The sequence below is a fragment of the Arachis ipaensis genome, chromosome B8 (genome assembly GCF_059453495.1).
Source record: "Arachis ipaensis isolate K30076 ecotype BB chromosome B8, ASM5945349v1, whole genome shotgun sequence".
Taxonomy (NCBI): domain Eukaryota; kingdom Viridiplantae; phylum Streptophyta; class Magnoliopsida; order Fabales; family Fabaceae; genus Arachis; species Arachis ipaensis.
In genome coordinates this window covers 68,235,737-68,247,834 of record NC_142443.1, presented here as the reverse complement: position 1 = coordinate 68,247,834, position 12,098 = coordinate 68,235,737, and the positions used below count along the sequence as shown (strand labels likewise).

Genomic DNA, 12,098 nt, shown 5'->3' with positions numbered 1-12,098 from the left:
AATTCTCTAACCACCGATATCTGATCCAAGTTCTGGGCATCACCCAAAGCATTAGCAGCCAACAGAATATAGCCCTAACACTCTTTCCCACTACAATGCACCATTACAGAGTTCAGGTAATATCCCGTAGCTACCACCGACTCCATTTTCTCCGTCCGGTATAAATCGAATTATCCGTTCAAAATAATCCAACAAAACCCGATTCTTTGACAACCAATTAAACTCCAAAATCATCTCTAGCCCTACCATTGGTAAACAGATCAAATCATGCACAAAGTCTCTACCCTCGAGCTTGAAACCTACTTGTCTACAACCTGACCTAGTCATAACTGTCTGATGCGGAGTATGTACATGCAGATCAAAAGGTAACTCTGACATTTTCAAACTTAGTTCCTCAAACTTTTTGGTGTAATCTGCCACAGACATGGAACCTTGCTTTAGCTGCATCAATTCCATCTCCTTTGCTTCCCTTATAGACTTAGGGAAATACTTCTTATAAAAAGCTGTTTGAAACACCTCCCATGGAATATTGGCGTTCTGAAGTTGTAGCAAGCAACACTCTGCTTGCCACCAGGGCTGGGCCTCTCCCGCTAGCTAATAAGCAGAAAACTCGACATATTGATTGAGGGGGACATGCTGCGCCTGTAAAGCACGCTCCATAGCCTGGAACCAGTGATCTGCTTCAGTAGGATTTGTGGATCCTCAGAAAGTTGGCGGATGAACATTGAGGAACGATGCCAAGGTCATCGGAACTCCTCCCGTGTTATCACCGTTTCCCTCAGCATTATCATTGGCATTTCCTTCTCCGTTCCCGTTGCCATTCCCCGCCGGTTGGCGTAACCTCTGCACAGCTTACAGAGTCACAGCAGCATTTGCTTCCATGATGTTCGCTAAGTTAGCGATGGCCGCCATAAACTTGGCATGGTTATCAGCCGGTTGCTCATTCCTACTTTCTCGGGTACGTGTCCGACCTCGCCCGCGAGTGGCCATTAGGATTCCTGTCTACACCAAACAATCGATATCAAGGTGATCAGTCTTAATATCAAAAGCCTAGTACTTCAATTATCCCAAACAGGCACTCACAAACAAGCATGATATGCATATATCAAGTAGATAACCTAATAGCATCAAAGAAAAGACACACAAAGTATGCAATGAAGCACAATCGGTCCATCCCTCAGGCTCACGAGGACGAACCGCTCTGATACAACTAAATGTAACACCCTAATTAGCCTATGCTTTACTTCACGTCGTAAAGCAAAGATCAATCAGAGATTACGACAGTTCTAAGCACACACACACACACACACACACACACACACACACATATATATATATATATATATATATATATATATATAGAAATAATAGTATAATCTAGAAGCCCGATAAAAGATATAGCTCAAAAACAGGATTTCAAAAGCGCAAAACGTACTAACGAAGCTACTAGCTTAAGGCACAAGAAACAGATAAGATACAACAAAATATAAGTATATAATATCATAGGAAACTAGCCACGGCTCACGGAGTTTAAGCCGGCTAGCCATATGATGCGTGAGCATCTTTCCTATCTTTTCCTAGTGAATTTGCATTTAACTTGAGTGAGTTTAATCAAGAATTAATTATCTTTTAACCACTATGAATGCTACTTTGAGTCGTGTGCAAATTCTATTTATTTTAGGTAGCATTTGGTTGGATTTGATGGAGTTTCCGCAGAAAAAGAGAAGAAGGCCATATAGGGCCGGAATTGCTTAGAGGATGAAGAGGAAGCCTACACAAATGAAAGGAGCACAAGAATTAAAGGAGATGGCCAGCAAGGAGCGACGCATGCTGATGAGCGGATAATTTATACACTTTTTGGCATTGTTTTTACATAGTTTTTAGTATGATTTAGTTAGTTTTTAATATATTTTTATTACTTTTTAAATAAAAATCACATTTCTGGACTTTACTATGAGTTTGTGTGTTTTTCTATGATTTCAGGTAATTTCTGGCTGAAATTGAGGGACTTGAGCAAAAATCAGATTCAGAGGCTGAAGAAGGACTGCAGATGTTGTTGGATTCTGACCTCCCTGCACTCAAAGTGGATTTTCTAGAGCTACAGGAATCTAAATGGCACTCTCTCAATTGCGTTGGAAAGTAGACATCCAGGGCTTTCCAGCAATATATAATAGTCCATACTTTGCCCAAGTTTAGATGACGCAAACTGGCGTTTAACGCCAACTTTCTGCCCTATTCTGGCGTTAAACGCCAGAAACAAGTTGCAAAGCAGAGTTAAACGCCAGAAACAAGTTACAAACTGGCGTTAGACTCCAAGGAAGACCTCTACACGTGAAAGCTTCAATGCTCAGCCCAAGCACACATAAAGTGGGGCCGGAAGTGGATTTCTGCATCATTTACTTAATTCTATAACCTTAATAACTAGTTTAGTATAAATAGAACATTTTACTATTGTACTGGGGGTCTTTTTCCTTATTTTCAAATTCATATGCCATTTGGGGAGGCTGGCCATTCGGCCATGCCTAGACCTTATTCTTATGTATTTTCAACGGTGGAGTTTCTACACACCATAGATTAAGGTGTGGAGCTCTGTTGTTCCTCGAGTATTAATGCAAAGTACTATTGTTCTTCTATTCAATTCATGCTTATTCTTATTCTAAGATATTCATTCGCACACAAGAACATGATGAATGTGATGATTATGTGACGCTCATCATCATTCTCACTCATGAACGCGTGCCTGGCAAACACTTCCGTTCTACATGCAAACAAGCTTGAATGCATATCTCTTAGCCTCCTGATCTACGATCAGAGTCTTCGTGGTATAAGCTAGAATTATTGGTGGCCATTCTTGAGATCTGAAAAGTCTAAACCTTGTCTGTGGTATTCCGAGTAGGATCTGGGAAGAGATGGCTATGACGAGCTTCAAACTCGCGAGTGCTGGGCGTAGTGACAGACGCAAAAGGATTACTGAATCCTATTCCAGCATGATTGAGAACCGACAGATGATTAGCCTTGCGGTGATAGCACATTTGAACCATTTTCACTGAGAGGACGGGATGTAGCCATTGACAACAGTGATGCCCAACATACAGCTTGCCATGGAAAGGAGTATGAAGGATTGGATGAAGGCAGTAGGAAAGCAGAGATTCAGAAGGAACTAAGCATCTCCATACGCTTATCTGAAATTTTCACCAATGAATTACATAAGTATCTCTATCTTTATTTTACATTTTATTTATCTTTTAATTATTAAAACTCTATAACCATTTGAATCTACCTGACTGAGATTTACAAGGTGACCATAGCTTGCTTCAAGCCGACAATCTCCGTGGGATCGACCCTTACTCACGTAAGGTTTATTACTTGGATGACCCAGTGCACTTGCTGGTTAGTTGTGCGAAGTTGTGACAAAGAACTAAGATTATGAACGTGCGTATTAAGTTTTTGGCGCCGTTACCAAGGAATGAACAATCACAGTTTCGTGCACCAAGTTTTTGGCGCCGTTCTGGGGATTGTTCGAGTTTGGACAACTGACGGTTTATCTTGTTGCTCAGATTAGGTAATTTTATTTTAATTTTAAGCTTTTTGTTTTTATTCTTTTATTTTCGAAAAATTTTCAAAAAAAAAAATTAAATTATTCTATATTCTTCAGAATTTTTAAGAATGAATTCTAGAGTTTCAAGATAACATGTTGAAGCCTGGCTGGCTGTAAAGCCATGTCTAAATTCTTTTGGACTGAGGCTTCCTCTTCACATGCTTGAACTATGTATGCTGAAGCTTGGCTGGCCATTGGCCATGTCTAGTGTTTTGGACCGGAGCTTTCAATGAAAGCTTGGCTGGCTAGTAAGCCATGTCTAATTCCTGGACCGGAGCTTTAGACTAATATTGCATGATTCCTGAAATTCTCATTAAAAATTTTGAAATCCTTATTTTTTCTTTTTCCAAATAATTTTTGAAAAATCCAAAAAAAAATTAATAAAATCATAAAAACCAAAAATATTGTGTTTCTTGTTTGTGTATAGTGTCAATTCTTAAGTTTGGTGTCAATTGCATGCTTTTATAATTTTCTTTAATTTTTGAAAATTCATCATATGTTCTTCTTGATCTTCAAGTTGTTCTTGATGATCTCCTTTGTTTGATCTTTGCATTTTTATGTTTTGTGTCTTTTCTTGTTTTTCATATGCATTTTCAATTTGTTAGTGTCTCAACATTAAAAATTTTTAAGTTTGGTGTCTTGCATGTTTTTTCTTTTCTTAAAAATTTTCAAAAATAAGTTCTTGGTGTTCATCTTGACATTCAAAGTATTCTTGATGTTCATCTTGACATTCAAAGTGTTCTTGCATGCATTGTGTGTTTTGATTCATAATTTTCATATTTTGAGTCTTTTTATTGTTTTTCTCTTTCTTCATTAAAAATTCAAAAATCAAAAAAATATCTTTTCCTTATTCTCTCATAAATTTTCGAAAATTTGGTTTGATTTAGTCAAAAAGTTTTTAAATTTAATTGTTTCTTATGAGTCAAGTCAAATTTTCAATTTAAAAATTATATCTTTTTCAAATCTTTTTTAAAAATCAAATCTTTTTTCATTTTTTCTTTCATATTTTTGAAAATTTCAAATTGATTTTCAAAATCTTTTTCTTATTTTATTTTATAATTTCAAAATCTTTACTAACAATTAATGTGATTGATTCAAAAAAATTATAAAGATTGTTACTTGCCTATTAAGAAAGGTTCAATCTTTAAATTTTAAAATCATATCTTTTTGTTTCTTGTTAGTCAAGTAATCAACTTTAATTTTCAAAATCAAATCTTTTTAATTTCCTTTTCAGATCTTTTTCAAATTAAATTTTCAATCATATCTTTCAATCATATCTTTTTCAAAACTTAATTTCAAAATCTTTTCTAACTTCTTATCTTTTCAAATTTGATTTTCAAATCTTTTTCAATTAACCACTTAACTTTTTGTTTGATTTTAAAAGTTTACTATTTCAATCATATCTTTTTCAAAACCACCTAACTACTTTTCTCTCTCTTAATTTCGAAAATTACTAACCCCTTTTTCAAAATTTGTTTTAATTAACTAATTGTCTTAAATTTTAATTTAATTTTATTTTCCATCTTAAATTTCGAATTCTAATTAATAGTCAAAATAAAAACAAAAAAATATTTTTTTTATTTTTAATTTTCGAATTTTCCCCTCTCTCATCTCCTTCTATTTATTTATTTATCTACTAACACCCCTCTTTCACTCAAAAATTCGAACCCACTCTTCTCATCTGTGTTTGAATTCTTATCTTTTCCTTCTTCTATTCTTCTCTTCTTATACTCATATAAGGAATCTCTATACTGTGACATAGAGGATTCCATATTTTCTTTTCTATTCTCTTCTTTTTCATATGAGCAGGAACAAGGATAAGAACATTCTTGTTGAAGCTGATCCTGAACCTGAAAGGGATCTGAAGAGGAAGCTAAGGGAAGCTAAAGCACAACTCTCTGGAGAAAATCTGACAGAAATTTTCGAAAAAGAAGTAGACATGGCCGAAAATAATAATAATGGTGGAGATTCAAGGAAGATGCTTGGTGACTTTACTGCACCAAATTCCAACTTACATGGAAGAAGCATCTCAATCCCTGCCATTGGAGCAAACAATTTTGAGCTAAAGCCTCAATTAGTTTCTCCGATGCAACAGAATTGCAAGTTTCATGGACTTCCATCAGAAGATCCTTTTTCAGTTCTTAACTGAATTCTTGCAGATCTGTGATACTGTTAAGACCAATGGGGTTGATTCCGACGTCTACAGGCTTATGCTTTTCCTGTTTGCTGTAAGAGACAGAGCTAGAATATGGTTGGACTCTCAACCTAAAGATAGCCTGAACTCTTGGGATAAGCTGGTCACGACTTTCTTAGCCAAGTTCTTTCTTCCTCAAAAGCTTAGAATGCTTAGAGTGGATGTTCAAACCTTCAAACAGAAAGAAGGTGAATCCCTCTATGAAGCTTGGGAGAGATACAAGCAACTGACCAAAAAGTGTCCTGCTGACATGCTTTCAGAATGGACCATCCTGAATATATTCTATGATGGTCTATCTGAATTATCTAAGATGTCATTGGATCATTCTGCAGGTGGATCCATTCACCTAAAGAAAACGCCTGCAGAAGCTCAGGAACTCATTGACATAGTTACAAATAACCAGTTCATGTACACTTCTGAAAGGAATCCTGTGAGTAATGGGACGCCTCAGAGGAAGGGAGTTCTTGAAATTGATACTCTGAATGTCATATTGGCTCAGAACAAAATATTGACTCAGCAAGTCAATATGATTTCTCAGAGTCTGAATGGATTGCAAGCTGCATCCAACAGTACTAAAGAAGCATCTTCTGAAGAAGAAGCTTATGATTCTGAGAACTCTGCAATAGCAGAGGTGAATTACATGGGGGAACCCTATGGAAACACCTATAATCTCTCATGGAGAAATCATCCAAATTTCTCATGGAAGGATCAACAAAAGCCTCAACAAGGCTTTAATAATGGTGGAAGAAACAGGTTTAGCAATAGCAAGCCTTTTCCATCATCCATTCAGCAACAGACAGAGAATTCTGAGCAGAGTCCATCTAGCTTAGCAAATATAGTCTCTGATCTATCTAAGGCCACTCTAAGTTTTATAATGAAACAAGGTCCTCCATTAGAAATTTGGAGGCACAAGTGGGCCAGCTGAGTAAAAGAGTCACTGAAACTCCTCCTAGTACTCTCCCAAGCAATACAGAAGAGAATCCAAAAAGAGAGTGCAAGGCCATTACCTTACTTGGTGTGAACGAACCCAGAGAGGAGAAGAAGGACGTGAATCCTAGTGAGGAAGACCTCCTGGGACGTTCACTGAACAATAAGGAGTTTCCCTTTGAGGAACCAAAGGAATCTGAGGCTCATATAGAGACCATAGAGATTCCATTGAACCTCCTTTTACCATTCATGAGCTCTGATGACTATTCTTCCTCTGAAGAGGATGAAGACATCATTGAAGAGCAGGTTGCTAAATATCTAGGAGCCATCATAAAGTTGAATGCCAGTTTATTTGGTAATGATACTTGGGAGGATGAACCCCCTTGTTCACCAATGAACTAAGTACATTGATAAGGCAGACATTGCCTCAGAAGAAACCGGATCCCGGAAAGTTCTTCATACCTTGTACCATAGGCACCATGACCTTTGAGAAGGCTCTGTGTGACCTTGGGCCAGGGATAAACCTCATGCCACTCTCTGTAATAGAGAAACTAGGAATCTATGAGGTACAAGCTGCAAGAATCTCACTAGAGATGGCAGACAAATCAATGAAACAGGCTTATGGATTAGTAGAGGACTTGTTAGTAAAGGTTGAAGGCCTTTACATCCCTGCTGATTTTATAATCCTAGACACTGGGAAGGATGAGGATGAATCCATCATCCTTAGAAAACCCTTCCTAGCCACAGCAAAAGCTGTGATTGATGTGGACAGAGGAGAGTTAGTCCTTCAACTGAATGAGGACAACCTTGTGTTTAAAACTCAAGGATCTCCTTCTGTAACCATGGAAAGGAAGCATGAAAAGCTTCTCTCACTGCAGAGTCAACCAAAGCCCCCACAGTCAAACTCTAAGTTTGGTGTTGAGAGGCCACAACCAAACTCTAAGTTTGGTGTTGAACCCCACATTCAAACTCTAAGTTTGGTGTTGGAAGGTCCCAACAATGCTCTGAACATCTGTGAGACTCCATGAGAGCTCACTGTCAAGCTATTGACTTTAAAGAAGCGCTTGTTGGGAGGCAACCCAATGTTATTTAATTTTATCTATTTATTTTCCATTGCTATTCTATGTTTTCTTTAGGTTTATGATCATGTGAAGTCACAAAAAAACAACTGAAAAATCAAAAACAGAATGAAAAATAGCATTTAAAATAGCTCACCCTGGAGGAAGAGCTTACTGGCATGTAAACGCCAGTAAGAAGCATCAAACTGGCGTTTAACACCAGAAAGAAGCATCAAGCTGGCGTTAAACGGCAGAAACAAGCACCAGATTGGCGTTTAATGCCAGAACAGAACATGGAATTGGCGTTAAACGCCAGAAACAAGCAGCAAGCTGGCGTTTAACGCCAGACATGCATTCTAAGGGCGTTTGCACGCCTAAATGGAGCAAGGATGTTAAGTCCTTGACCCCTCTGGATCTGTGGACCCCACAGGATCCCCACCTATCCCACCTCTTCTTCTCTCCTCTTCACACCTTTTTATAACTCTTTTCCCTAAATACCCTTCACCAATCACCTCCATACCTCTTCCCCAAATACCCTTAACCACTCACATCCATCCACTCTTCCCCATAAACCCCACCTACCTCCAAAATTCAAATTCTTTTCCCTCCCAAACTCAACCCTAATGGCTGAAACCTACCCTTCCCTCCACCCCTATATAAACCCCTCAACACTACTCCATTTTCACACATTACAACCACCACTCCTCCCCCTTGGCCGAATACACATTCCCCTTCCATCTCCTCCATTTTCTTCTTCTTCTACTACTTCCTTTCTTCTTTTACTCGGGGACGAGCAAACCTTTTAAGTTTGGTATGGTAAAAGCATTACTTTTTGTTTTTCCATAACCATTAATGTCACCTAAAGCCAGAGAAATCTCAAGAAAGAGGAAACGGAAGGTAATTGCTTCCACCTCTGAGTCATGGGAGATGGAGAGATTCATCTCAAAGGTCCATCAAGACTACTTCTATGAAGTTGTGGCCAAGAAAAAGGTGATCCCTGAGGTCCCTTTTAAGCTTAAAAGAGCGAATATCCGGAGATCCAACAAGAGATTAGAAGAAGAGGATGGGAAGTTCTCTCTAATCCTATTCAACAAGTCAGGATCTTAATGGTTCAAGAGTTCTATGCAAACGCATGGATCACTAGGAACCATGATCAAAGTATGAAACCGAATCAAAAGAATTGGCTTACCATGGTTCGGGGGAAATACTTAGATTTCAGTCCGGAAAATGCAAGGTTGGCGTTCAACTTTCCAATGATGCAAGAAAATGCACGCCCCTACACTAGAAGGGTCAACTTTGATCAAAGGTTGGACCAAGTCCTCATGGACATATGTGTGGAAGGAGCTCAATGGAAAGTTGACCAAAGAGGCAAGCCGGTTCAATTGAGAAGACCGGACCTTAAGCCTGTAGCTAGAGGATGGTTGGAGTTCATCCAACGCTTAATTATTCCTACTAGCAACCGGTCTGAAGTTACTGTAGACTGGGCCATCATGATCCATAGTATCATGATTGGGGAGGAAGTGGAAGTTCATGAGATTATACCTCAAGAACTCTACAAAGTGGCTGACAAGTCCTCCACTTTGGTAAGGTTAGCCTTTTCTCACCTCATTTGCCACCTCTGCAATTCGGCTAGAATTGACATAGAGGGAGACATCCTCATTGAAGAGGACAAGCCCATCACTAAGAAAAGAATGGAGCAAACAAGAGATCATGGACCTCAACAAGAGCATGAGGAAATTCCTCACCATGAAATCCCTGAGATGCCTCAAGGGATGTACTTCCCTCCACAGAACTATTGGGAGCAAATCAACACATCTCTAGGAGAATTAAGTTCCAACATGGGACAACTAAGGATGGAACACCAAGAGCACTCCATCATTCTCCATGATATTAGAGAAGATCAAAGAGCTATGAGGGAGGAGCAACAAAGACAAGGAAGAGACATAGAGGAGCTCAAGAGCACCATTGGTTTTTCAAGAAGAGGAAGACGCCACCCTCACTAAGGTGGACCTGTTCCTTAATCTCTTTGTCTATTTATTTTTCTCTGTTTTTTGTTTACTATGCTTTATGTTTATGTTTGTCTCTTATTACATGATCATTAGTATTTAAGTGTCTATGTCTTAAAGCTATGAATGTCCTATGAATCCATCACCTTTCTTAAATGAAAAATGCTTTAATTACAAAAGAACAAGAAGTACATGAATTTCGAATTCATCCTTGAAATCAGTTTAATTATTTTGATGTGGTGACAATACTTTTTGTTTTCTGAATGAATGCTTAAACAGTGCATATGTCTTTTGATATTGTTGTTTATGAATGTTAAATATATTGGCTCTTGAAAGAATGATAAAAAGGAGAAATATTATTGATAATCTGAAAAATCATAAAATTGATTATTGAAGCAAGAAAAGGCAGTGAATACAAAAGCTTGCGAAAAAAAAAGAGAGAAAAAAAAGAGAGAAAGAAAAAGAAAAAGCAAGCAGAAAAAGCCAAAAGCTCTTTAAACCAAAAGGAAAGAGCAAAAAGCCAATAGCCCTTAAAACCAAAAGGCAATGGTAAAAAGGATCCAAGGCTTTGAGCATCAGTGGATAGGAGGGCCTAAAGGAATAAAATCCTGGCCTAAGCGGCTAAACCAAGCTATCCCTAACCATGTTCTTGTGGCGTGAAGGTGTCAAGTGAAAAGCTTGAGACTGAGCGGTTAAAGTTGAGGTCCAAAGCAAAAACAGAGTGTGCTTAAGAACCCTGGACACCTCTAATTGGGGACTTTAGCAAAGCTGAGTCACAATCTGAAAAGATTCACCCAATTATGTGTCAGTGGCATTTATGTATCCGGTGGTAATACTGGAAAACAAAGTGCTTAGGGCCACGGCCAAGACTCATAAAGTAGTTGTGTTCAAGAATCAACATACTGAACTAGGAGAATCAATAACACTATCTGAATTCTGAGTTCCTATAGATGTCAATCATTCTGAACTTCAAGGGATAAAGTGAGATGCCAAAACTGTTCAGAGGCAAAAAGCTACTAGTCCCGCTCATCTGATTGGAGCTAAGTTTTATTGATATTTTGGAATTTATAGTATATTCTCTTCTTTTTATCCTATTTAATTTTCAGTTGCTTGGGGACAAGCAACAATTTAAGTTTGGTGTTGTGATGAGCGGATAATTTATACGCTTTTTGGCATTGTTTTTACATAGTTTTTAGTATGATTTAGTTAGTTTTTAATATATTTTTATTAGTTTTTAAATAAAAATCACATTTCTGGACTTTACTATGAGTTTGTGTGTTTTTCTATGATTTAAGGTAATTTTTGGCTGAAATTGAGGGACTTGAGCAAAAATCAGATTCAGAGGCTGAAGAAGGACTGCAGATGCTGTTGGATTCTGACCTCCCTGCACTCAAAGTTTATTTTCTGGAACTACAGAGATTCAAATGGCGCGCTCTTAATTGCGTTGGAAAGTAGACATCCAGGACTTTCCAGAAATATATAATAGTCCATACTTTGCTCAAGTTTAGACGACACAAACTGGCATTTAACGCCAGCTTTCTGCCCTATTCTGGCGTTAAACGCCAGAAACAAGTTGCAAAGCAGAGTTAAACGCCAGAAACAAGTTACAAACTGGCGTTCAACTCCAAGGAAGACCTCTACACATGAAAGCTTCAATGCTCAGCCCAAGCACACATCAAGTGGGCCTGGAAGTGGATTTCTGCACCATTTACTTAATTCTGTAACCCTTGTAACTAGTTTAGTATAAATAGAACTTTTTACTATTGGACTAGGGGTCTTTTTCCCTATTTTCAAATTCATATGCCATTTGGGAGGCTGGCCATTCGGCCATGCCTAGACCATGTTCTTATGTATTTTCAACGATGGAGTTTCTACACACCAGAGATTAAGGTGTGGAGCTCTGCTGTTCCTCGAGTATTAATGCAAAGTACTATTGTTCTTCTATTCAATTCATGCTTATTTTTATTCTAAGATATTCATTCGCACATAAGACCATGATGAATGTGATGATTATGTGACGCTCATCACCATTCTCACTCATGAACGCGTGCCTGACAAATACTTCCGTTCTACATGCAAACAAGCTTGAATGCATATCTCTTAGCCTCCTGATCTACGATCAGAGTCTTCGTGGTATAAGCTAGAATTATTGGCGGCCATTCTTGAGATCCGGAAAGTCTAAACCTTGTTTGTGGTATTCCGAGTAGGATCTGGGAAGGGATGGCTGTGACGAGCTTCAAACTCGCGAGTACTGGGCGTAGTGACAGACGCAAAAGGATTACTGAATCCTATTCCAGCATGATCGAGAACCGACA

General features: G+C 38.2%; 1 non-coding gene across 1 annotated transcript; it reads right to left on the bottom strand.

Annotated features, from left to right (window-relative positions):
- Window positions 1-5,940: 5,940 nt before the first annotated feature.
- On the bottom strand, window positions 5,941-6,048 carry LOC148548444 (small nucleolar RNA R71). The gene has a single exon (XR_015897695.1). It is a non-coding gene; the product is annotated as a small nucleolar RNA R71 (small nucleolar RNA).
- Between the last annotated feature and the right edge of the window lie 6,050 nt (window positions 6,049-12,098).